General features: G+C 42.5%; 1 protein-coding gene across 2 annotated transcripts in view; it reads left to right on the top strand.

Moving 5' to 3' along the window:
* SDC2 (syndecan 2) overlaps positions 1–25,986 on the top strand; it is a 65,454-nt gene that overhangs the window by 32,516 nt on the left and 6,952 nt on the right. The window lies entirely within an intron of this gene.

The following is a 25,986-nucleotide window of genomic DNA, read 5'->3' as shown; positions in this document are numbered from 1 at the left end:
CTGGGCCAACATATAGTTCTGCTACAGAAACCTTAATAGGGCTTAATAGATGTTTTTCATCACAGTATGTGAGCTGAGTCTAGCTTCAGATGTCTGTGGTTATGGAGACTGAACTCCCTGTAACATTAGAGAATCCAGTCCACATGTTGTGTATTCCAGTTCTCTAGAATCTGGAGTAGTACCACCAGTCCCGGTTTACACAAAGCTCAGAAACTGTAGAGATCAGGGCCCTGAGGAAGCTGCAAGGGAATGAATTTCTGGTGGACTTTTCTCATGGTGCAATATCTGCTTGAATCTGTTCTGTTTTGGTCACCAGCCTTTGCACAGAGTATGTCGTAGGTACCCCTCCCAATTTGGATCAGTGAGGTATCACTTTTACTGTAGCCCTGTGCGGGTGTTCTTGTTTGATTTGAGTTGATTCAATATGTGTATTCCTGTTTTCCAACAGCAAATGTTGAGCTGAAAGCAGCTCACAATGGCATGAAAAACAATACCAAACTCAATAGCATATAAAGCAAACAACAGATTCATCAAAACAATTACTACAATTCAATATTAAGTCATAGCAACTGATGGTATTGTCAGGATACTACATAATCCCATGGAACCTTATTCCAGTTGTGGGTTATCAAATGTGTTCTTCACCATGAGGTTGTAGTTGTGAGAGGGGAAGAATGGGGATACATTTGCCAGCCCCACCTTTTCTGAAGCTGTTCTCCATGTTTTGGAGAGCTTCTACGAGCACAGCACCTTCTCTGCCGCAGCACCTCTGACTGTGTGACGACAATGTGGTTGTTCTGGCTCACATATCCTCTGCTCCTCCCCCCTCAAGCTTGCATGCTGAAAAAGATGCCTAAAGAGGGACTTGGTGTGATGTGAATTGTGCAGAACTTTCAGGCAGAAGTGATTGTGAGTTATGAACAAAAGGAGAGCACTATACATTTCAAACCCACACATTATCTTTGCTAATAAGTCACGGTGAAGATGCTGTAAGGCTGTTAAAGGGTGCTTAGGCATGTCTGTGTATTTGTGGTTTTTATCTGAACCACATCCATGAGTTAAGTGTTTGAACACTTGTGGGCACAGCAGGATGGGGCAGTAAATAATGACTGCAAAATCATTATTTTAAGTACAGAGTATGATCTGCATGAACATTTTAAATTAAGGCTGAGCGATTCAATCAGTTTCTGCATATATCTGAGAATACATTTTTTTAAAATTCCCATGGACATTTGCATTTAAATGGACAGTTGAGTACTTACTTCTAAAGCATTTTTTTTCTTTTTAAAAAAGTATTTTAAAATGCATTTTTGATGCACGTTTAAATCCAATAACAGTTTTTGAACATGTGGGAGGTGAGAGTATCAATTGATAGTGCAAATGCCAACCCACACAAATGCATTTAAATGCAAAACTACCGAATTCACATGTCCAAAACAAAATGAGAAGTGAAACACAGGATCCTTCAAAATTTGCACTTCCCTGAATTTTGCAATGTAGTTCCCCAGCCAGCAGTGTGTACAAAATTCATATACTAGGGTATGTGCATAAAAATGTATATGTTAGTGAAAATAACATTAAAATGCATTGTATTTAGGGAAATCACTTTGCAACAATGGGTTTATTAGGCAAGATTGTATAGCAACATGTGCATATCAGGATATATTTGCTGATGGATTTTCATGAGGACTTTTTTCTTTAAAATAACAATCACAAACTGATTTGGAAATGTGGAGAACTGAATTTAGGAATGCAGGAGTTGGGTCAATAAGAAATTGAGAGGAAGCAAAATGGACAGATTCACCCATCCCTATCTTTGGCCATGCTGGGTGGGACAGAGGCCATAACCTCTGGGAGACATCAGGTTGGGCTATGTTGATATGGACAATACTGATAGGACTCTGTGCAAGGCAGCCTCCCTTATGGGTTAACTGAGTCTTGCCATCTGGATCTGTAGAGGTTGTGCCCTGGAAAATTATTATATTACTTTAAGTGCACATTCGAGGAAATGAGGGAAATGTTTCAGCCTAGTATTGAAGAATGACTGATTGCCTTCTTACTTCTAATCATGGAGTATTTTTCAGCTTGCACAAAACATTGCTGCTGATGATTAATATGACTTAGATGTTAAGAGTCCATGCCTCTCTGCAGCTGAACCCTTAAATTCTCAAGCCCTATGTAGGTCTTGCAGTCTGCCATGGTCTCAAAACAGTAGTTAGAAGGACATTTTGCTGGCTTTTGAGAAGAACTGGTAGCAGCAAGTTGTTAAACCAAATTAGTTCCAAGAAGAAATGGGATTTGGCCTTCCTGCAAATTTCCTTAGAAACTTTTGTGTTTTCTAAAGTGTTTTTAGGACACTGGAACAATAAACCAAAGTTGAATCATGTGCTGGATTTCATTGTTGGCAGCTGAAGGGTTTGGTTGCTTTTGAATGCTTCTGGTTGGGGGGTACTGCAGAATGAAAGGCTTTATGATAAAGAACTAGGGATGTCCCATAATAAATAGATGGCTAATTCTAAAATACGTTAGGCTCCAAGTTGGCTTTTATTAATTATTCTGAAAGACAAGGCAATGCAAAGCAAAGCAAAATATTTTGTATGAGTTATCTGTTTCATTCTACATTTGTTGGCATGCAGACACCTATGACTCTGTTTTTGGGGGATGCTTAGAGGGGGGGCTGCTGTTCTAGAGGGGGGGACATCGGGGTTGCTGGCTTTGCCTTGGACTGTATAGCTCTACACTGCCACAGAGTGGTGATTTGTCAAAGGCCCCATTGCAATGGAACCACGGAATGGGTTGGGCCTGGGGGGAAGGGGTGAAACTGGTGGCCCAAGGAGAGCAAAGAGACATTTGATTGTTTACAATTGATATGGAAGAACACTCTTCACTCTTGGGGAATCTTGCCTCACTGCTTGGTGTTGAATTATTACTATTATTTCATTTACTAATCGCTCACTGTGAGGCATCCAAAAGCGATACACACTATAGTACTATGGAAAGCAGTTACAGATATTAAAACAGTATCGAAAACAACAACAGCATAAAGTCAGTTCAAATCCAGTGCGGATACCAACTGAGATATAGGTCTCTGTTTAGAAGGCTTGTTGAAAGAAGAATGCCTGTATGGTTTACAGTGGGAGGGAGTTCTGAAGGATAAGTGTTTCCACACTAAAGGCCCAATTCTGGTGTTGTGCAGAATGGACCTCTTGATATGATATCAAATGGAGGATTCCCTCTTCCGCAGAATGCAGTGATCAGTTGGGTTTTTTTTTTTAGGCATCCTAATCCCAAGCTGTACAAGGCTTGAACCTAGCCCCAGGTTGTTTCAAACCTAAAATTCAGGTGACAATGCATGTCTTGTTGAATGATGCGGTTTCGTTGATCCAGTTTTCAGTGATGTTGGAAAGTTTTGAGGAAATAGTGGAATCTAGTGTTTTGTTTTGTTAAGCAATTTTAAATAATGGTGGTTTAGATAATTGGGCGTTTTTTTATTATTTTGAATTTTCATGATGATTGTGTGAGATTGTATGCTGCTTTTATGACATGTTTCAGTTAGGTTTTGATCCATTCCTGCTTAGGCAGTATATAATTTCCCACTGTGATGAATGATAAGTAATTTAAAGCTTTATTTGTTTGTTTAATGCCTTTGTACTCCAACTTTTGGGGCACATTGCCCCTGCAAGACGGCTTACTATTTATTATTATTAAATCATATAAAACATCACAACACAGCAATACTTTTAAGTACCGTTTCAAAGTTAAACCTTAGCAGCTGTGAACAATTTTCCAGCCCAGCAAATTAATTAGCTACAGATCAGAACAAAAATATAATTCAAAATTAAAAGCCCGTAGCCGTTTTTTCTCCCCAGCACAGCAAATTAATTAAATGTGGAGTCACAATATTTTCAAAGTTCTTTTAAAAACCAGCAATGCTAAAGCCATATGTGCCTCCCTGGGGAGGGAGTTCCATGTGACAGAAATAGTCATAGCATTTAATTTGATTTTGGGTAGTTTTAGCCAACCCTTAAATACATGCCCATGTCCATTTTTGACTCTCATAAGTGGCATTATGCTTTGACTATATGTCTGCGCTGTACATTCTCTGTCGACTTTGAGGATTTCTCCAGGCAAGGCTTTGAGTTCCAAGATGGAGGCCAAGTTTCATCAAAACCAATTGCATCTTACTCAATGACTACTAATGCCGATGGCCATGCTCTACCTCCACTGATTCGGAATTCCAGTTGCTGGAAACCACAGGAGGGGAAAGTGCTGCTGAGCTCACGTCCTGCATGTGGGCTTTCCAGAGGCACCTGGTTGGCCATTGTAAGAAAAGGATGCTGGACTAGATGGGCCCAACTCTTAGGAAGTTCCTAATGCCCATCTCTAACAAGATTTTACTGTGCAGTTCCATTTCTGCAAAACTGGACGAATCTATGCAGGTAAACATAACGTTGTTGTTGTTGTTTAGTCGTTTAGTCACGTCCGACTCTTTGACCCCATGGACCAGAGCATGCCAGGCACTCCTGTCTTCCACTGCCTCCCACAGTTTGGTCAATCTCATGCTGGTAGCTTCGAGAACACTGTGCCACCATCTCGTCCTCTGTCGTCCCCTTCTCCTTGTGCCCTCCCATCTTTCCCAACATCAGGATCTTTTCCAGGGAGTCTTCTCTTCTCATGAGAAGAGCCTCAGCTTCAGGATCTGTCCTTCCAGTGAGCACTCAGGGCTGATTTCCTTCAGAATGGTTAGGTTTGATCTTCTTGCAGTCCATGGAACTCTCAAGAGTCTCCTCCAGCACCATAATTCAAAAGCACCAATTCTTCGGCGATCAGCCTTCTTTATGGTCCAGCTCTCACTTCCATAAAAAACATAACGTTACTAAGAACAAATAGTTGCGACTTTCTCCTGCCTCACCGATGGAATTCTAGCACATGATCTATTCAGGGATTCATCTTACACTGAATGAGGTTTGTTTTTTTTAAAAAACTAACTTGTTCAACAAACTAGAACATATATTGAACAAGACTCACATGGGTTTGAGGTTACCTCAAATTCGCTTTGTGGTTATGCTGCATCTACCCTAGTTCAAATGACATACATATTAATAAGAAACTACTCAAAGGAAACTTTTGCGCCATTTATGATCAGTCACCCTATAATAAATTTGTGGCAGTGGGACAATGATGTGATGGACAGAAATGACCAGTTGTCCATCTTGTTGCCAGCTTGTGCTGAGATCATGGATGTGGTTTGTCTGGTGATCATGGAATTTACTTGGCATATTACAGTCTGTGCAGCTTTCTCCATTATGAATGTTGGGGAGCAGATATGGCTAGGTGTGGACCCCAGGGATAACAGACAATCCTAATAATTGCGCATTGCATTAAACTGCTGCATCCTGCTGCTGAGCAGACTTTAGCATGCGAAAGTGCCCTTACAAGCAATGTAAACCTTGGAACTGTCCTAAATCCTAAATATAAACAGCAAATATTTTAGGAACTGACACATGGAATGATGTTGGAGACAGAGAAGATTGTGTTGTACAGAAGGCAGCTGTTGTGTTGGTTCTTATCTGCAGCTGAACAGGGGTCTCTAAGGTGCTTGATTTCATGTCTGCAAACTCGACCAGTTTTTTCTTTTTCTTTGAAAAGGGATACAAGGGAAGTAATGAAAATGATACCATAAATCAGACAATTGCCATTGAGTCATTGTTGACTCAAAGACATCTTGCTTTGGGACCCATTTGGATCCCTCGAAAATCCTTACTCAAGTGTGATTTCTTCATTGTGTTTTGACTTTTTATTATGGAGATACAGCTGTTCTGTTCCCTGCCTAGAAACAATGACCCAAAAAAGAAAAAAAGGATTGCTTCGTAGATCAACCAGTGAATATGAACCCAGCTCTGCACAAGTTACTTCTTTGGGTTGTTGCCCATCTTTGCCAAACAGCGCTACAGACACACTGAAAACATTTGCAGGCATTTGGTGTGATCCAGATGGACTCCCATCTAATTAATCTTGTTTTCCATGGTGGCCAGCCAGAAGCCTCCATGGAAAACCCACAGGCACAAAATTTGGGGAATGCTTATTTATTTTAAAAATATTTATAGTCCCCTTTTCTGCTTGAAAACAGGCCTCCAACATGGTTGGCCGTAAGTGAAAATGAATACAGTATGATCACATCTTACACACATTTAACTTGTGAGGTTTCAACCATGCATGGTTGAAGTCTGGCTGGTTAAAATTGTGCAAGTTAAATGCAAGTAAGGCGGGCAGCTTAAATGTTACCTTCATGTGGGATTTTGCAGTGCAGAAAGAGCTTTCAGGCTCTCTGTCTTGCTTTGGGGCCAAGTCCCACTGAGTGCGTGGGCTGTGAAATACTCCTGTGAGATCTCACAGGGCCATCCAAGTTCCCATGAGCACCCCATGACTTCCAGAGCCAGTGAGTTGAGTGGGGCTTGCCTGGTAAGCAAGGCAAGAAGAAGAAGAGTTTGGATTTGATATCCTGCTTTATCACTACCCGAAGGAGTCTCAAAGTGGCTAACATTCTCCTTTCCCTTCCCCCCCCCCCACAACAAACACTCTGTGAGGTAAGTGGGGCTGAGAGACTTCAGAGAAGTGTGACTAGCCCAAGGTCACCCAGCAGCTGCATGTGGAGACGCGAACCCGGTTCCCCAGATTACGAATCTACTGCTCTTAACCACTACACCACACTGGCGTAAAAGCTCTCTGCCCTGCTTGGGGGGCCCAAGGCCCTTTTGGTGTGCTGGCTCCAGAAGAGTAGAGATGTTTGTATGTGGCCAGTTCCATGGGGGCAGGTTGAGTATGCATATTTTCAGGTGTACACAGATCCCTTGGAACTGAACGCCTGTGTAAGACATGGTTTGTACTGCATATTGCACATAAAATTCAGTGTTGACTTACAAAATCTCTGCAGGGGCAATGAAGGAAATTGTATTCTCTCCTGGAAGTTGCTACTGTTTTGACTTTTTCAGTTGCTGGTCTTCAAAAGTTCCATGGAGGCAATAGGAGAGTGTCACCCCCCCCCCCAAATGTGTTCTACTTAGGAAAACGGTGTTGCACCAAGTGCTTTAGTCCCTGGGTGACAATCTTCCCTTTGCTTCTCAGGAATTGGTATTCAGAAGCATGCAACATCCGAAGCTGGAGATAGCATATGACTAGTGAGTCACTGCTACCCTATTTCTCCATGAATTTATCCAACAATATTTTAAAGCTAAAGCTGTCTTCAAGATTCACAGGTCCTTCCCTTCAACCTTCCCTTGATAGAGTAAGAGCGGTAGTCTCGTAATCTGGGGAACCGGGTTCGCATCTCCGCTCCTCCACATGCAGCTGCTGGGTGACCTTGGGCCAGTCACACTTCTTTGAAACACAGAGTGTTTGTTGTGGGGGAGGAAGGGGAAGGAGAATGTTAGCCGCTTTGAGATTCCTTAAAGGGAGTGAAAGGCAGGATACCAAATCCAAACTCCTCCTCTTCTTCTCCTTCCTTCCTTCCTTCCTTCCTTCCTTCCTTCCTTCCTTCCTTCTATCCTCCCTTCTTCTCTTCTTTTCAAAAAGTTGATAAGCATATAGCAGTGGTCATCAACTTCTTCAGGTATGGGACTCTACCAGCAGCTGAAAAGGCAGCACACCAGAAGTTCCCCAATGCTATTTTACAGGGTCAAGTTTTTGTGATGAGAACACTAGAGACCATTTGCTGCCTTTTGCAATGAACAGTTCATTAGGAATGAACAGGTTGAGTCCATCAGGAGGAAGCAAGCATGCAGGTGGTACTAGCAACACCAGTCCTACTCCTTAGTATATTTCTGAGCTGAAGCTACTTCTGGCAGCCAGTAACCACTCAGCAACTTCTTCCAGCAAGCTTCAAACTCAAGCCTGTGTTCCTTTATTTTCTTTTTTTCCTGGCCAAGTTCAGGACTGTAAGAAATTGTTCCTTCTGCCCCCAGGCAAGTAAGGTGTGACATAAATTCTAATGCCTTCGTTATCACAGGATATCAGAAGCTATTAATCAGGACCACATTGTGCTCCATAACCTGCCAAGCTCTACAAACACTTAACAGAGGAAAGCAGGGCTGTTTTGCATAGCCAAATAATATGCTTTCAGCAATACATTAAACTTTCTAGGGATTAAATTACAGCTTGGAGTTAGACCCAATTTCTTCTCTTGTGCTGCCTGGTGGGCTGTTTATCTCCCCCCCCCCAACCCACCCACCTGCACCTGAATTGCAAAGCTAACAAAGATTTCACATATCTCTTTTTTTTCTAGTTGCAGTCCACAACAATAGCAAATGTGTTTCATTCGAATGCATGTGCAATCCCCTTCCCTCCCTTTCTAACCAGCAGAAATTAGCCCTGGCTGTTTACACATCAAGCCCTTAGGAGGTTAATGTACCACATAAATACGGCATTTATCACAATTTTGCCTCCTGTCTGGTAATAAGTGTGAAATATCTTCCTTCAGGAGTTGCAGTCATTCCCCATCCCCCGTTGTGTACACAGCCAGATGCCACCTCTCTATCCAATTTTACTTCTGTAAAATATTTCAAGGTGAGCTTTTTGGGAGAGGAGTGGTGAGTCTTGATAGTTCAGCCCATCCATTTCCTTCATTTATAAAGAATTGCTCCCAAGCTTTAAGTTTTGTGATGTGTATTCAGTGTTCGCAATAAGCTAAAGAAGATAGGACTCTCACAGAGAAGGTATGGAACTTGTTCCTCTAGCTAATGGCCATCTTGATTATTTGAAAGTGCCAGCTGGCGGCCTGCTTTTTCTTGTTACTCCTTGCCCATTATTTTGTCTTGGACTAATCTAGTTTTGACACCAGATTCTTTGAGCCCTCCTCCTTGTTTCTGATACTTTCATCATGAAGCATGCTGTGATTCCTTCTCTGTCCTGAGCAAAGTAATCTGGTGTCTGTAACTTCATCTGGTGGGCCTTTAACTCTTTTTAATCTTTCATCTGTTGGATTGAATTTGTTGGAATTTGGGACTAAACTGGCTTCTCCATAGTCACATTCTCATGTAACAATAAAACAAAGCTTTTGGATTATTGTGGTTTACCATGCCTAAGTAGGGTGCTAGTTCAACTTCCCAATGGCTTGGCTTCTCTGTTGTATCCGAATTGGTCATTGTTGATTTGCTGTTTTCTAACAAACTATCATTTCTAGCCAACGTTAGGCAAGGATTTGTTGTTGGTTTATGGGCCATGGCTTGTTTGCAAGAAAACAACAACAATCCTTGGCTCAGACATAACGGGTAGCCGAGGTTTCCTTGTTTGTTAGTTCTGCTAGTGGCAGGGGAGGAGTGAAGCGGAGGTGATCAACCTCCATGCAGCTCATTCATGGTCAACCATGACAGTGAGCCAGAATCATGCAAATGTGGCCTGTATGTTAACCTGCTTTTTGTAAATTGTATAACAGAGCTCAGTGAAAGCCATTGACTGCCTAGTTTCACAGTCCTACATCATTTCACTGGACCTAGGATTGTTCTGTGCACTGCCAATCCCCTCCCAATAACAGCAACCTTTATGTTAACATCAAAAAAACAACAACACAATTTAGTGCTGATGACTTTGAGGTTGAATCTGAATTCGTATCTTCTGCCACTTGTTTGACATCGTCCAAGAGGTGGTGTCAGGTTTAGAAATAGCATCACTTCCTTTAATAGACAATTCATATTGTGGGTTTCTTCAATTTCCAGTTTCCACTGGTAGGAATTAACGTGATGGCATTTTGCAAAACCAAAAATGAAGGAAGTGTTCCTATTTTCACTTTCCTCCGTGCTTTTTACTTATCTGCTTGTTGCTTTGCTTAGGAATGTGGGACGCTAACTTATAGAAAGTCAGATAATTGGTCCGTTTATCTTAGTATCGTCTATATGATTTCCCCTACCTGGCACTTTCTAGGTATTTTGGGTCCATTCACCTACCGTATCAGCCCCAGCCAGTGTGTCCAACGGTCAGGGATGGTGGCAATGCACCAGGACGTGACGTGCACTGACTGGCCAGCTCTCCAAGTGTGTTTCCTAGCTCTTTCTGGAGAGTTAGGAATTGAATTCAGGATGTTTTTGCTGGTGCTCTCCCACTGAGCTATGCCTCCTCCAGAATTGCAATGCCTTCCTAACCATGTCTACTCAGAAGTACTATTGAATTCAGAGGAACCTAGGAAGCAGCCTTCTACTGAGTCAGAACTTTGGTCCTGCTGGCTCAGTATTGTCTACATTGATTAGCAGCTCTCTGGGGCATTCAGTCTTTCCCAACCCTACCTGGAGATGCTGGGGATTGAACCTGCGACCTTCTGCATGGAAAGCAGATGCCTTTCCACTGAGCTCCACCTTTAGGTAAAGGTAAAGGGACCCCTGACCATTAGGTCCAGTCGTGGCCCACTCTGGGGTTGCAGCGCTCATCTCGCTTTATTGGCCGAGGGAGCCGGCGTACAGCTTCCGGGTCATGTGGCCAGCATGACTAAGCCGCTTCTGGCGAACCAGAGCAACGCACGGAAACGCCATTTACCTTCCTGCCAGAGCGGTACCTATTTATCTACTTGCACTTTGACGTGCTTTTGAATTGCTAGGTGGGCAGGAGCAGGGACCGAGCAACGGAAGCTCACCCCATCGTGGGGATTCGAACTGCCGACCTTCTGATCGGCAAGTCCTAGGCTCTGTGGTTTAACCCACAGCGCCACCTGCGTCTCCTGAGCTCCTCCTTTACTCACAGATAAATGCAGTTAAGATTGCAGCCTAAGACTTGACAATCAGCTTAATTTTCAAATAATGCTAGAGTTTGTGTTTAATGAAAACTGTTCCAAAAATGATTTTTCTCTTATAAGCCTAACTTGGACATCAAGCTTTAAATATATGCACAGATCGAATGTTGCCAGCCTGCTTCTGTTTAAGCAGCTGAGTTTCCACCTGCAGAAACTGCATTCACATCTTTGTGGAAATAGTTTGCATAGACTTTTCTCGGCAACAAAGCAGCATTCCCCACCCAAAGCTCATGCTTTATACAACATGACCCTTTTCACTATTCACTATTCACCCTTGACACTTTCACTATTAATGAAACTTCCTAAGGATTGGTTACTTTATCAACTCCATTTTTCATATTTGCTGCTTTATTGAACTTTATATTCCCCCCATAATGGTCTTCCACTGTTGTGAGATGCTGAATGAACATTCCTCCTGTTTCTTGAAGCATCTTGTCTTTGTTAAAGGATAGTGTTTCTTCATTTCATTAAGCTTATAAGAGTTTCTTAGTACTGAATGAAAAGAATTGTAGGTATTTCAGGAATCTAGGAATAGCTATTTCATAATAAAGGACTTAAAAGGAAGGGTTTTCTCTCTCTTTATACTCTGATCGCCCGCTTTCAAAAAACAGAGAGAAAAACTCCCCCCTTCTAAGAGACAGCACGGAGCTCTTACTATTCCGTGCTAACATTTGATATTCTGGTTTTACAAGCTCTAAAGCTTATTGTCTTCACTGAGAGGTTGAAATGGTAGAAATGCATTTTTTTTTTTGGTCTGCCATAACCCTTTGCAGACTTCAGATTAACTTTGGAGAAGTTCAGTTTAACATGAAGTGGTTGCCTTTTTTGTACTGTTGCAAAGTACTGGAATTCTAATTGAAGGTGCATGTTGTGCTATATAGATAAGATGTAACATGGGGATGACATTTGCAGCTTTATCTAAAATCATAGATAAACCATATAAAATGTTCCTTTAAACAGACTAGTAAGATTAATGTCTTGCCTTCTTCAAAGTGCGCCAGATTATACAAATAATTGCATACAAATAATTATACAATATAATATATATATTATATAGATTATACAAATAATTGCATCAAAATTTGACTGATTTCGCTGAAATCTCTTATGCTGATGTATTGAACCAGAGAGCAGAAATTATTATTGGTATTAGTATTAGTATAAGTATTATTTGTAAACCACCCTATACTCGTAGGTCTCAGGGTGGTTCACAACACAAAGTTACAGTATACAAAGCACAAAACAATCAAAACATAAAGACAGTAAAACATGGCTTTCCACTTGGCGAGCTAATGCTTTCTCCCGCTCCTATTCCGAGTCATCCTCCAGAGAACTCCATATGTCTTTTCACTGCTGAATCTAGCACCGTCCATATCTTCTGTGACCATCAATTGCCCATTCAGCGAAAGGATCTCATCTCTTAAGTAACCCTTTCCACATTTCCATGCTAGTCTGTTTTTCTTCTCCTCATCCTGGCAGAGGAAGTGCGCTGAGACCTACGCATGGAGTTGGTACTACCAGGAAGCCAGAAAAGACATTTACTATCACTGTCCTCCCCAGCATTTGCCTTTTGCTCCTTTCAGCCTCCTCTGGAAAAGGTTCCCTGACTTACAGATACTACAGGGTTATTTTTGTTTGTAGGTACAGAAGTCTCCCTCCTTAAATTTAAAAAATATTAAAAAATCCCACAGGTGTGTATTGGTTCATATGCAGTGGCAAACTATCGCTTGCATTAGGTGCTGGACTGCCATACAAACTATAGTTGGTGCATTCCCTCTTTGCCCCTCACCTTCCCCAAGAATTTCCAGGTGCTGTTCCAACAGTGGCCTCTGAGTGCAGAAGAACAGCCTAATCTGTGCTTTTAGAGGTGGGATGGAAGTCCAAACCACAATTGGCCAAACTTTACAGTTTACAAACGGTTTACAGTTACGGTTTACAAACTATCTTCAAACATTATTGGTTTCAGATCCTGGTTTGGTAACCTCTCAGAAACCACAGATTTTTCAGTTTATCAAATGGTGTAAGTTCAGACAGTGTGGTTTGGCATCAGATCAACGTCGTGAGTAGAAAGGCTACTGATGTTATACAAATCGTTCCCTGCAGTGGCAGAGCACAACTTGTAAACATGGCAAGACGTTCAATAAGCAGCGAGTGCTGTTCAAAAGTTGAGGTTTTTTGTTTTTTGCAAGTATCTTCATTTGTACTTTTCCAAACTTGTTTTGTCAGTCTTGCAACAACAACAACAACATAATCAACAAAAGTTCCTAACCTATAAGATACCCATTGGCTTGGAGGAAGGGAGTGGGGCAGTGATTGTCACTGATCTCCCTACACGCGCCTGAAAATCAGCACTGCACGGTTGGTGGATTCTTATGAGCAACATGAGTTGCAGGGAGAGGGAGAAATCAGCCACAAAATAATCACCTCTGCTGGAGCTTGGTTCCCTTTGGTTCTCTCACAAAAATTAATGAAACCAGTTTTATTGAAAACTTGAAATATAAATACTGTGTTAAAAAGGGAGGAAATGCCAGAAATCACATTTATTTCAAAGACAGCAAATTTCAACACAACTTGAAATGTGGTCAAATCGACCCTTTCTTTTCCCATTACGTTCATATCAAAGCAGTTTTGTAAAATAAATAAATTGTTCCACAGGACACAGAATACACTGAAGGGGGAATAATCTTCAATTCAGGGACCAAAGCATTCAAAGAAAGGAAAATCGGGACCACTCTTAGTAGTACATTGTTAATAGCTCGGTAGTGCAATTTGCTCTTTTATTTTTTAGAAAGGAACTGCAGTGAGAATCTTGTTTCCTGTAAATAGCTGCTTTGGTCCTTCTTTGAGATTGTTATTTGTTTTGGGCAGCCTCCTTGCTTAAACAACTTTTTGAAAATAACTTGAATGAACAACCCTGGAGCTCTTGCTACACTAATGCTTTATTTGATTGGAACATTGTCCCTGAGTAGGACATTCATAGCAACAGTCAACAGAGAATACACAAAAAAGTGGTGGGTTGAGAAATGATTCCAGATGTGGGTGATGAGATCCTTTTTTCCATGCTTTGATCCAACGCTAATTGTAAACTAAGTTGGACATCTCTGTGTCTGTCTGTCTGTCTGTTTCTCTCTCTCTCTCTCTCTGTATGTATGTATGTACTTTCACTGCAGCTCTGTTGAGTGTCAGTGTGCTACACAATTGAATTAGTCACAGCTATTCTGCGTCCGGTCAAACAGCCAGCAATATTATTCGTCTTGGAAGTTCTATTGTTGCATCTAATGGTGCCTTCTCCCCTCAGCAACGTAGGAGCCCCTTCCACTTTGTTGGTGAACCACATAATCCAGCACTACATAACTATAGCATTACATATGAAACAGATTTGTAATTGATGGTTACATGATAGCTAAAATATAATTCTACATTCTGATGGGTTTGTATTTTTAGGTACTACTTGTGTCAGCACTGGCTACAGAGAGTTTCTCTCTTTACGCCCCCCAGCCTTATGCATTGATCACCAAGGGTGTTGCTATGTACTTAAAATACTCAGGACACAGGTCTCTGTCACAAATTTGTTATACATTTGCATACAGATTTAGGCCCCTCATCAAATTACGATTGTCAGTGGCTAATGTCCTAATGGCACTCCACACATTTTGCAGCATATCTTGCCATCCTGTAAGCAAAATTCTGTTTTTAAATGTTTTAAAAGGAAGGGGAAAAGCAGGAAAAGCCCAATGTAGAAAAACCTAGAAGACATAGTTCCATTTTAAATGTCTGTGTTGGTCTTCAATTTTCAGCTTTGGGGTGGGGGCTGGGATGAGAGGACTGCCGTTGTGTTTTAAAGCTCTAACAAATATGAATTACCTGGCAGTGTCATGAACGAGATGTTAAGGGGAAGAAGAGGGCATAAACAGCTTAGATGCTTTAAATTATAGAAGCACAGCAAGATGAATGTTGTTTTCTCTTCAGAGCCAGCGATATGATTAGAAAATTAGAACGTTTGTTTGCTAACTGCCAACTCTTGCATGCCTTGTGCGATAAGCATTGCACCTGAGAGTAGCAAGGCTTAAATGTTTAAGCATTTCACTTTTGAAGTGTAGTGAGTTAGTGTTCTACTTAGAAACTGCCCTGTTTTGCTTTGGTGACATAGGATAGATTCTTGGTACTCTTTCAGTTGCTTACATTGCATGAAGACCAGGCCTGTGAAGGAGTTCAACGTAGGCAAGTTTCCTATCACTAAGTATTTGGTAAAACTGGAAACCTGTATTTGCTGACTATATGGTGATTCAGTAACCAAGCATGTTAGAACCCAGTTTTGCATATATAGTCAAGCATCACTATCACATGTGACTTTCTCCTGGCCTTAGTAAGAATGAGCCTGCCATGTAGGTCAGGGATGGAGAACATGGAGTCCTCCAGATATCGACAGACTACATAATCCATTGACCACCCGGGCTGTGATTTATGGAAGCTGAAGTCCAACAGAAGTTCCTTATCCCCAAGGCATCTCTTTCAGTGTCCAATCCAACTTGAAAAACTTAACAAAACAGAACTCTGTGTGATCTCAGACTAGAACAACAGATATCTTAATACCACTAGCTGTGTTTTAAGATATGCAACTGTAGTTATAGAAATAAAGGTGAATTTCTATAGCTGTTTTCTGTGGCATTTTAGAAACATTTACAGAAACATAGGTGTAGATACTGAATTCAGTGTGATAGATGATATCCCCCCCCCCCATAGGGACGTGGGTGGCACTGTGGTCTAAACCACTGAGCCTTGGGCTTGCCGATCAAAAGGTTGGCGGTTCAAATCCCCACGACGGGGTGAGCTCCCGTTGCTTGGTCCCTGCTCCTGCCAACCTAGCAGTTCGAAAGCACGCCAAAAAGTGCAAGTAGATTAATAGGCACCACTCCGGCAGGAAGGTAAACGGCGTTTCCGTGTGCTGCTCTGGTGTCGATGTTCTGTTGCGCCAGAAGCAGCTTAGTCATGCTGGCCACATGACCTGGAAGCTGTACGCCGGCTCCTTTGGCCAATAAAGTGAGATGAGCTTCAACCCCAGAGTCGTTCGCGACTGGACTTAACTGTCAGGGGTCCCTTTACCTTTACTTTTAACCCCCATATGTGAAGCCAGATTTAAACAGACCTTTTGCACAGAACTGTATGGCTGGTTCATACTACTGCCTGTTGAGCCAGCAGGTTATGTGTAGGCCTGAGTTTTCACAATTGGGTGCTAGGTCATTGGTTTGAGCTCAGCAAAGTTTGGCCTAAGTGTAAATATCTCCTTGCTCCATCCTACCCCTGCCACGCCGCCACCACTCCCAGGGGGCAAACCTCGAATGCAGTTGACTAAGATTTGGACTTGTGTGAGGATTCAGAGACAGTGAGATTAAGGAAACAAGGAGGATAAAGCAAGGAAGGGAGGAGCGAGGCACTTAATAATTTCCTGCCCCAAAGAAGCACCACGACTCGTGAATGTATGGTGTTTGAGTCTGAATCTGGGTTTACTAGCTGTGGCTAAGCATGAATTCTATGATAAACCCTCTTGCATGCCATTGACAGTGAGCATAAAAATGAAAAATATAAACACATTACAGTATTTCTCCCCTGTTTTGTTCTGTAGATATTGTTTACTGAACCTTTGAAACCTGGTTAACCCGTTCTTGGAAACTCTCGTTGCCTGGATGCAAAGCCTGAAATCAATTCATTTCACATACTTGAAGGAAGATTTGACTTAATGGCTGCACATGATGGGCCAGACGTTGTTGTTGTTGTTGTTTAGTTGTTTAGTCATGTCCGACTCTTTATGACCCCATGGACCAGAGCATGCCAGGCACTCCTGTCTTCTTTAAGAGGTTAAGCATCTGCTAATGGATCATAGGTTGGATGGAAATTGAAGGCTATGAGAACCTTCACGTAGAATTGGAGGGGAAATGCTTTGACGTTTTTATAAGCTTAATAGAAGTTGTGTTGTTTTGTGACATCTGTAATAGCCACTGATTAAGATGGTGCCTTTCAAAAGTAATTCAATTCATTAGCTATGTAATTGCCTGCTTTTCTTCAGAATATATAACTGCTAAACATGCTGCATCTTGTTTCTCCATGTATTTTTCCATCAGCTGGAAAGTTTTGACAGTGGTGGATTTGTTTTTATATATGTATGTATGTATGTATTTTTGCAGAACCTTCCCCACTCCATCTCCAGTGCCTATTGATTAGCAGCTGCTTGCATAAGTGCCCGGGGTTGTTTGAGAAAAGAACAAACGGGGTGCGCTTTAAAAAACAACATTCTTTGGTGTGAGCTTCTGCAAGTTTCCAGGGGGGCTGCTTTGCAATTTGACCACTTGGAGAGATTGCAATTAATTGCTGCTAGGCTGGGGCAGCGAGGCAAGAGGGAAGGTTGTGATGTGAAGAGTTATCGGCATGCATGCCAGCAAGGTTACCCTGACAGCTTTAATCATTCAATTGCATTCTCTGGAGCTGGAAATGAAGGTCCTCTGGAAGGTAGAAAATGGATCTGAGAGACAAAAGACAGAGAAATGCTTCCATAGCCTTTAATAGCAATTAATTACAGGGAAATGCATTCATAAGAGGTCTATCTATCTATCTAGCTATCTATTTATTTGTGAGAAAAGGCTGCCGTCCTCAATGGTACCAGCATCTCACTGCCTGAAAAGGATAAAGTTTGGCACCCGGGTCTTCATTAACAGATCGTTCTCTGAATTTACCTTTATGTGTAAAACACAGGCTGATGTTACAGTGGCTGAAAAATGCACACCCACATTTTGAACTATAATGGAAAATTAGCCGTGCATGCTTCCTTCTATTTGGGACTGAGACTGATGACTGCGCTTTTCTTTTCTTTTTTCTTTTTTCTTTGTAAAACATGCAGAATTGCTATGCTAATTGAGGTAAATCCATCTGTGGTTTGGCTGGCTGGCTGGCTGCCTTACTGCTGCTACAGTTAGAAGAACAGCTTATCTATTTAAAAACTTAAACGTGGAGTGGCACTTCAGGGTTTGAACTGGAGATAGCTTCTCGGAAGCAGCTATTCTGACGTCTTCAGAGCTGAGTGCTCCCACTCCATCCACGTTGGAGGCTGAGCTGAGAGCATAATAAATATGGTGGCAGCAAAAGACCCCAGTCTTCGTATCCAGGATTAGGGTGTTGCTTTTCACAATGAAGCTGAATGTTAGTTATATTGTGCAGATGGGAGTCTTTGTTTAGATTTCCAGAAATGCATGCTGTGCCTCAAATGCCTAGGCATGTACCAGGTACACAGTGGTACCTCGGGTTACATACGCTTCAGGTTACAGACTCCGCTAACCCAGAAATAGTGCTTCAGGTTAAGAACTTGCTTCAGGATGAGAACAGAAATCGTGCTCCAGCGGCACGGCAGCAGCAGGAGGCCCCATTAGCTAAAGTGGTGCTTCAGGTTAAGAACAGTTTCAGGTTTAGAACAAACCTCCAGAAGGAATTAAGTACTTAACCTGAGGTACCACTATAGTTGACAATTCAAAGGATGAAGGGTGTTTGATTATTATTATTTTTGGCGGTGGGATTGAAGCAATTAAAATTGTGCTACTTAACAAGGTAAAACACACAACAAGAAATGGTTTAGCAATGGAATTTAGCTGCCTCAATTTTTACAAAAACCCAGTGCATATATTTATTTTAATTATTTATTAAATTTCTATACCGCCCTTCCTCCGAGGATCAAAGGAAGAGGAATGTTTTTGCCTGACAACTAAATATATGTTAAAAAGAGGCCAGGTGAATCTTCCCGGAGAGAAGCACCCACAAGCAGGGAATGGCTACAGAAAAGGCCCAAGCTTGTGTTGGCATCCTCTGGACCTCTCATGGAGGAGGCACATGAAGAAGGGCCTCAGATGATGATTGCAGGGTCCAGGTTGGTTCACGCGGGGAATATTTGTATATATGTGTGAACCGCAAAATGATTGGTTGCTCCGCCTTGTAATCTGGACATAGAATCAACCTGTGGCATAAATGAAACTGTTACTTCTACATGATGGGAGGTGGCTTCCAGAGATGGTACTGCTTGGATATCTAATTGCTGGTGGAGCCTTTAGCAGGGGATTAGACAAATTAATAGAGTACTAATAGGGACGTGGGTGGTGCTGTGGGTTAAACCACAGAGCCTAGGACTTGCCGATCAGAAGGTTGGCGGTTCGAATCCCCGCAATGGGGTGAGCTCCCGTTGCTCGGTCCCTGCTCCTGCCAACCTAGCAGTTCGAAAGGACGTCAAAGTGCAAGTAGATAAATAGGTACTGCTCCGGCGGGAAGGTAAATGGCGGTTGGAGGATGGATGGCGGCTAATGGATTGAAGTTGAATCCTGACAAGACAGAAGTACTGTTTTGGGGGGACAGGGGGCGGGCTGGTGTGGAGGACTCCCTGGTCCTGAATAGGGTGACGGTGCCCCTGAAGGACCAGGTGCGCAGCCTGGGAGTCATTTTGGACTCACAGCTGTCCATGGAGGCGCAGGTCAATTCTGTATCCAGGGCAGTTGTCTACCAACTCCACCTGGTACGCAGGCTGAGAAGGGTCTGAGACAATCCTGCCCGCGGACTGTCTCGCCAGAGTGGTGCATGCTCCACTCTCCCGCTTGGACTACTGCAATGCGCTCTACGTGGGGCTACCTTTGAAGGTGACTCGGAAACTACAACTAATCCAGAATGCGGCAGCTAGACTGGTGACTGGGGGAGGCCGCCAAGACCACATAACACCGGTCTTGAAAGACCTACATTGGCTCCCAGTACGTTTCCTAGCACAATTCAAAGTGCTGGTGTTGACCTTTAAAGCCCTAAACGGCCTCGGCCCAGTATACCTGAAGGAGCGTCTCCACCCCCATCATTCTGCCCAGACACTGAGGTCCAGCGCCGAGGGCCTTCTGGCGGTTCCCTCATTGCGAGAAGTGAGGTTACAGGGAACCAGACAGAGGGCCTTCTCGGTAGTGGCGCCCGCCCTGTGGAACGCCCTCCCATCAGATGTCAAAGCAATAAATAACTACCTGACATTCAGAAGACATCTTAAGGCAGCCCTGTTCAGGGAAGTTTTTAATCTGTGATATTTTAGTGTATTTTTGGTTTCTATGGAAGCCGCCCAGAGTGGCTGGGGAAACCCAGCCAGATGGGCGGGGTACAAATAATAAATTATTATTATTATTCTGTGCGCTGCTCTGGTTCACCAGAAGCGGCTCAGTCATGCTGGCCACATGACCCGGAAGCTGTACGCCGGCTCCCTCAGCCAATAAAGCGAGATGAGCACCGCAACCCCAGAGTCGGCCACGACTGGACCTAATGGTCAGGGGACCCTTTGCCTTTACTAATGACCATTAGTCATGAGAGCAATATGGAACCACAGAATGCCAGTTGCTGAGGAGCAACACCATGGAATGATTAGTGCTTTCGGACATTGCTTGTGGGTATTCCAGAGGCATCTGTCTCTCCACTGTGGGGAAGTGGATACTGGACTAGATGGTTTGATCAAGCTGTGTTCTTCTTTTGTTCTCCTGGGAAAATCTGCATGTGTGCTTGAGATTTCTCTGCTTCGAACTGTAATCAAGAACTTTCTCTACGTTGTTTGCATGTGCACATTTAAAACAGGGATGGGGAAAACTGTGGTCTTTCCTCATGTTATTGGACTCCAGATCCTCTTAGCCCCACCTAGCGTAACCTAGGATGGTGGGTGCTTTCCAAGAACATCTGGAGTACCCCACCTCTGGTTTAAAGAATAAGAAAGAAATACCAGGTTTACTATTGCACTGTAAGCCAAATGCTAGAGCATGAGACTCTTAATCTCATGGTTGTGGGTTCGATCCTCACATTGGGCAAAAGATTACTACATTTTGCAGGGTTTTGGACCAGATGAATTCTACAGTTCTGTTATTCAAATTGTATATGGCTAAACCGGTTAATATGTCTCAGTAGGAACCTATTCCTGCTTAAGAATCTTACTCTTTTGTGTGCAACAGAGACAATTTCCTGTAATTTCAGTTATCTGGGTCTTTCCGTACTCTCAGTGGCTGAAGACAGTCAAGCCAGTTCTTTCCTTTCTTTCTTTTAATCGGCAATGAAAGTTCAGAGCCTCCAGCTATGTTTCGTTTTTATTATTTTATTATATATACACACAGAGAGAGTTGGGAAGAAATTCTTCATTAGATACAAAGAGCGTGAATAATCTTTCTGGCATCTACTCTGAATGTTATAGTAACTGCACTGGTAAGCCAAGCAAGGCTGCAGTCCAGAGCAGAGTTTTCATCTCCAAGGCTGCGCTCTCATTGCCACAGGCGGATGCCAGAGTTTGGAATCAACTGCAGATGCACATTACAAATGCTGACTTAGTATTGTTTCGTGCTTACATAAGGAAGATCTGCAAATGTCCTTCAATACTATAAAGCATTTTTATATAAGCCGTGTGTCATTTTAAATTACAGTAAACCCTCCTATCTAAGAGGGTGGGGGGAGGACTAAAACAAGGTGTCCCGTTCAGTTCAGCACAGCAGTGCACTGCAAAACCCCACATCCGTTGGCATTGCAGCTAGAGTTATTCAAACAGAACTTCATAGGCCATATTGCCCCTTTGCAGTGTTGGCAGAGAGATCAACTGAGTTACGCAGGCAAGCAGACCACAGAAAGAGGCCTTCCAAAATCTTCTCCTCTGGGTGTTGTTAAACTCCAGCTCCCATCTGCCCCAGACTCCATGGTCAATAGCCAGGGATGATGGGAGTTGTAGTCCCAAACATCTGGAGAACACTGGATTGTACTAAGATTTCTGATGCTACTGGCTTTATCCGCCATTCCACATGTTCTGGACCTAGCCTAAAGCTTTATATGTGTGGGCATGCACTTGTACATAATAACAGAGCAGGATAGCGCTCTGTGTTAAAACGTCTTCTGCTCCTTGAGTTGCAGCGAACTTGGCCACTTTTTTTTTTTTTAATGGGATGTGTGTTTCTTTGAAAGTATCCACAGAGAAGCTCTCTTGTTTCCTCTGGGTCAATAAAACTTCCTCCTTGTTGCTTTCTGCCGTAGCTTTGCTGAAATAAGATATCAGTATGGAGTCCTGCGAAATAAGTTTGTATCTATTCCATTGCCTTGTCAAGAGAGAAAATGTCTTTGAGCACCATGAGATTCACTAAGCCTCTTTAGCCAAAGGGCATCACTCATCCTCCATTAGAGCAGAGAAGTTTTTTTAGTAAGGGCAAGAGCTCTGTTGTGTCAGGCACCATCTAAAACACATTAACAGATGCAACTCATGTCTTAAAGACCTCTGCAATCTCCCTCCCTCCCTCTCTCTCTCTCCCCTAGGTTCATTTGGGTACCAGGAAAAGCATGGGAGCGGAAGCAATGAATTTTTAACTTGCTTTCTGAGGACCATTCAGCACCCTCAGAGGAGCGGTTTTTTTCAGACAGATGTTCTGTGTTGTTCTCTTCCCCTCCTGTCTCACTTATTGGAAAGAGTGCTAGGCAGAGCACACAGAATCTGGAGCCAAATTCTTAGTAGGAAACCATCCATTGTGGAAGGTTACTCCCCTGGCTTTGGAGAGGCCAAGACACATGATGACTTAACGGAAGGACGATGTGGCTCATTGTTCAGAGATGTACGTACTTCAGTACAGTCTTCTAAACATTGGAGGCTGGTGCCTATTGGAATTACTGGGGTGGAAGGCAGGGAGGCCAAGAGTAGGTGGAGCCAGAGCCAAAGACTGGCAGAAGCCACTAATTATAGTTTTGCCCCCATCCTCCTCCTTGGTAAGCTCTGTAATGGTAACACTGGCATTATGGAGAAGGAAGCAAGTAGACAGAGCTACTTCCTGGTCTGGTCGTAAGTAAAAAGACAGGCGAGGACCGGCTGAAGTTGGTTGAGCAGTTCCCCATTTGCTTTAATGGACCAGCCCCCACTACTTCTAAATAGATCCTGCTAGAAACCAGGTTTTATCAGCCTTCATTCATTGAATTTTACATAATATTTCATACATATGTGTGTATGGAATGCTAAGGCCCCAAATTAAGAGATTATCCTAAAAATACATGTTGTGGCATACAGTTACTGTTTAGGTAGCGGGAATTGACTTTGAGAATCATGGTGGGCCAGTGAGAAAGCAAATTGGATAGGATTTGGCAGGCACAGTTTTAATTCATCATCATCATCATCATCATCATCATTATTATTATTATTATTTAAGAGGGCCCTTTCCTTTGGTGATTTTATATTGTACTTGATTAGCCTTTACCTCACTCTGAACTGACTCGGTTTGACCTTCATGACTTAATTACATAGCAAAATCAGGCTGGCTATGTAATGGTGTGATGTTATCCTGTTCAATACCCTCAACTGACTGGGATCACCCATGTCACCGATTCAGGGAGGAATTGCATCACCGTGTAGCCAATTTAGACAGGATATGCAGTGTTGTGGCATCATGACAGTCACCACATGCTCCCTGATTGGGTGACACTGCCAATGTGACTAACCGGGGTGGGGTGGGGTTGGGAAATAGGATTTTGTAAGTTAAAATTAAAAAGCCGCATAAGCAGCAGATAAGAGGAAACAATGGCAGAGAACAATGGCAGAGTTATTTTTTAAAAATAACTTATTGACTTTATACCAATTTTAAACAGTGGTGACTTTTTGACACAGACTCCTGAGCATTCTAATCCTAATAAGGATTGTGTGAATTTCTCTAGCTTCTTTCACGGAACTAGGCTCCCTAGTAAAACAAAACAGCTATGTGTCTCTGAAACATAATATATACCTTTACAGGGTTGTCCTCAGTATGTCGACCCACCGTGGGGTTTATTCTACGGTCAGTACACACAGTGGTGGGTTTTTGGTTAAAAATAAATAAATTGAGGTGCTCATATCATATGTTGATAAAAGTGCCTTTGGTGACAGTAAAATAATGGTTCCCGTGGGCAGCAAATGAAGAGGTGGCAGCACTCTTGAGAGCACACATACGATGCCACCTTTAAACTATATAAGGCTGCCTGCTGAAGATTTGAAAGGCGCATGAGTGCTATGGCACTGATTATGTAGCCCTAAAGGAACCAGTGGTTCTGCAGTATAAGTGCTTCCTACATTTGCTTATCCTAGTCTTTCTCCAGCTGTTATGAAATGGTGATTGGGATGCTTTTATTTAGATACGTGTGCAAGATGAACCAGGGGCAGAGGGTGGGTGGCACTCTGATACACCTATTCCGTTCTCCCTTTATACCTGTGGTCAGAGAAGATGCCTTTACCTTGACTGTGGGTCTAGGGTGACACCATTTCTGTAAAACTACTTTAATTTTTTAATTTTGTTGATGACTTGTAAACAGCTAACGACTCCCAGATGTGCAATCTAAACTCAGCACATATTTGAGAGGAGAAGCAACCTGTATTTAGTGCTTAGTGGACATTAATCTGCTTCGCATCCCCTAGATTTAGATTTATTCCTGTTTAGTCAGTAACCAGACTGGGCTCCAATGATCATTGGCTTGTAATATGTGAAGAATTTAGGTCAGAGGATTTTCCAGCATTATACTCTTAAGAATATCAATGTAAGTGGGATAATAATTGATGGATGGGAATGCAATCCCTGTCTGAGTGTAGTGAACAGAGTTTCTGTGGCTCTTGCACGGGGCCTGCGCTCACTGCCTGACGCTAAAATCATACACAGTAAGCCTGCAACTTACACGAGGGTTACGTTCTGGAGACCACACCTCAAGCAAAAATAGCATATAGATGAAATGGTGGGTGGGATTGCTGAACTCTCTCTCTCCCCCCTCCCCCGGAATCCTACCTCCTTTAAAGTATTTTTGCCATGCACGTTCAGCTGAATGCACACAAATTAAATGCATGTAGATTGCGATCTAACTGTACACACCTAGGTGGGAGTAAGTACCTCTGAACCCAGTGGGAACCTATTTATGGTAGACATGCATAGAATATTGCTCATATGTTCTTGTCTGGATCTTTGATGTTTAATAAACTTAGTCCATCATGTTGTTTTTATGTGTTAGAATATGAAAGTCCATTTCCAGTGATCAAGCCCTGTTGCTTATTCTGACTTGACCAGGGAGCACTAGCCAGCATTTCTCAGTTTTTGTCCCTTTTCTCATTTTTTTAAAACCATTTTTTTCTTGCACAAGTGCATGTTCAAGTTGCTTATAAGAGATTCCACCTAAACTGCCTGTCAACCTCCTGTTTCAGGTTGTAATATATGAAGGGGCCTGCTGGTTTTTAAATGATTCAAAGTTAATAACTGGGAGCTTTGTCAGTTCATTTTCAGGGAGTATGTATAATACCTCCGCCTATCAGAAAGTATGTGTTTGACTGCTGGTCTTGTCATTGGTTGTGTTTATGCTATTTTTAGTGAGGTGGTGTTGGGTGTGAATTTGTTGGCTGCCTTGGAATGAGATCTGAAAAATGAGTGATAGGCTCCCTTGGTCCTCAGTAACTGGAAGCGGCAAACATAAATATTTCCCGAAAACAGTTGGGGAATAACTCACTTTATACTGAGCTCTGTTATAACTGCAATTAGATGCTGTGGTACCCATTATAATATTATCTGGAGCATTATAGGGACAGATCATTCCCTCACTAACCCTGGAACATCCAAATCCCTATATCCTTGAGCCCCCAAATTTTCTCCACCAACTAACCCACCTTGGAGCTGCCAACACTCCTTTCTTGCAGCTGCTTACCTGGTTCTTGTTTGGATACTGGATTGAATGAGAGACATCTCTCTCCTGGAGTATTGTTGTAACAGCAGCCCAAAGGTTGGTAGCCCTGGGAAATATTATTTTCCCATGACTACTGATGTTCAGAAAAAAACAGGGAAGGAAGCAGTTTAGCTGAAAAGAGATTTTGCTTTGCTTTGCTTTGCTTTGTCATAATGCTTGCCTTTTATTTAATGCAAGCACAACAAGTCCTTGTGCTTCATATTTCAAGCCAAGAAAGTACAGACTTTGACAACATGTCTAATAAGATCAGTTTAAATTAATAAATCTTGGCTAATGGAAACAGGAGGACATAGCCTCCATGTTGACCTCATCTTTTGTTAAACCCAGTTCAACAATGGCCATGAAGGATATTCTTATGGCACTTGTTTTAACACTGTTTCCCACTACTATTTATTGTGACGTTTGCTTCCTCAGTTCATTTAATGATATACTGGGATGAAATTAAATTAGAAGTTGTGCTTGTGCTT

Source organism: Podarcis tiliguerta, assembly GCF_965153285.1.
Source record: "Podarcis tiliguerta genome assembly, chromosome: 7".
Taxonomy (NCBI): Eukaryota; Metazoa; Chordata; class Lepidosauria; order Squamata; family Lacertidae; genus Podarcis; species Podarcis tiliguerta.
This window is presented reverse-complemented; position numbering and strand designations above follow the sequence as displayed.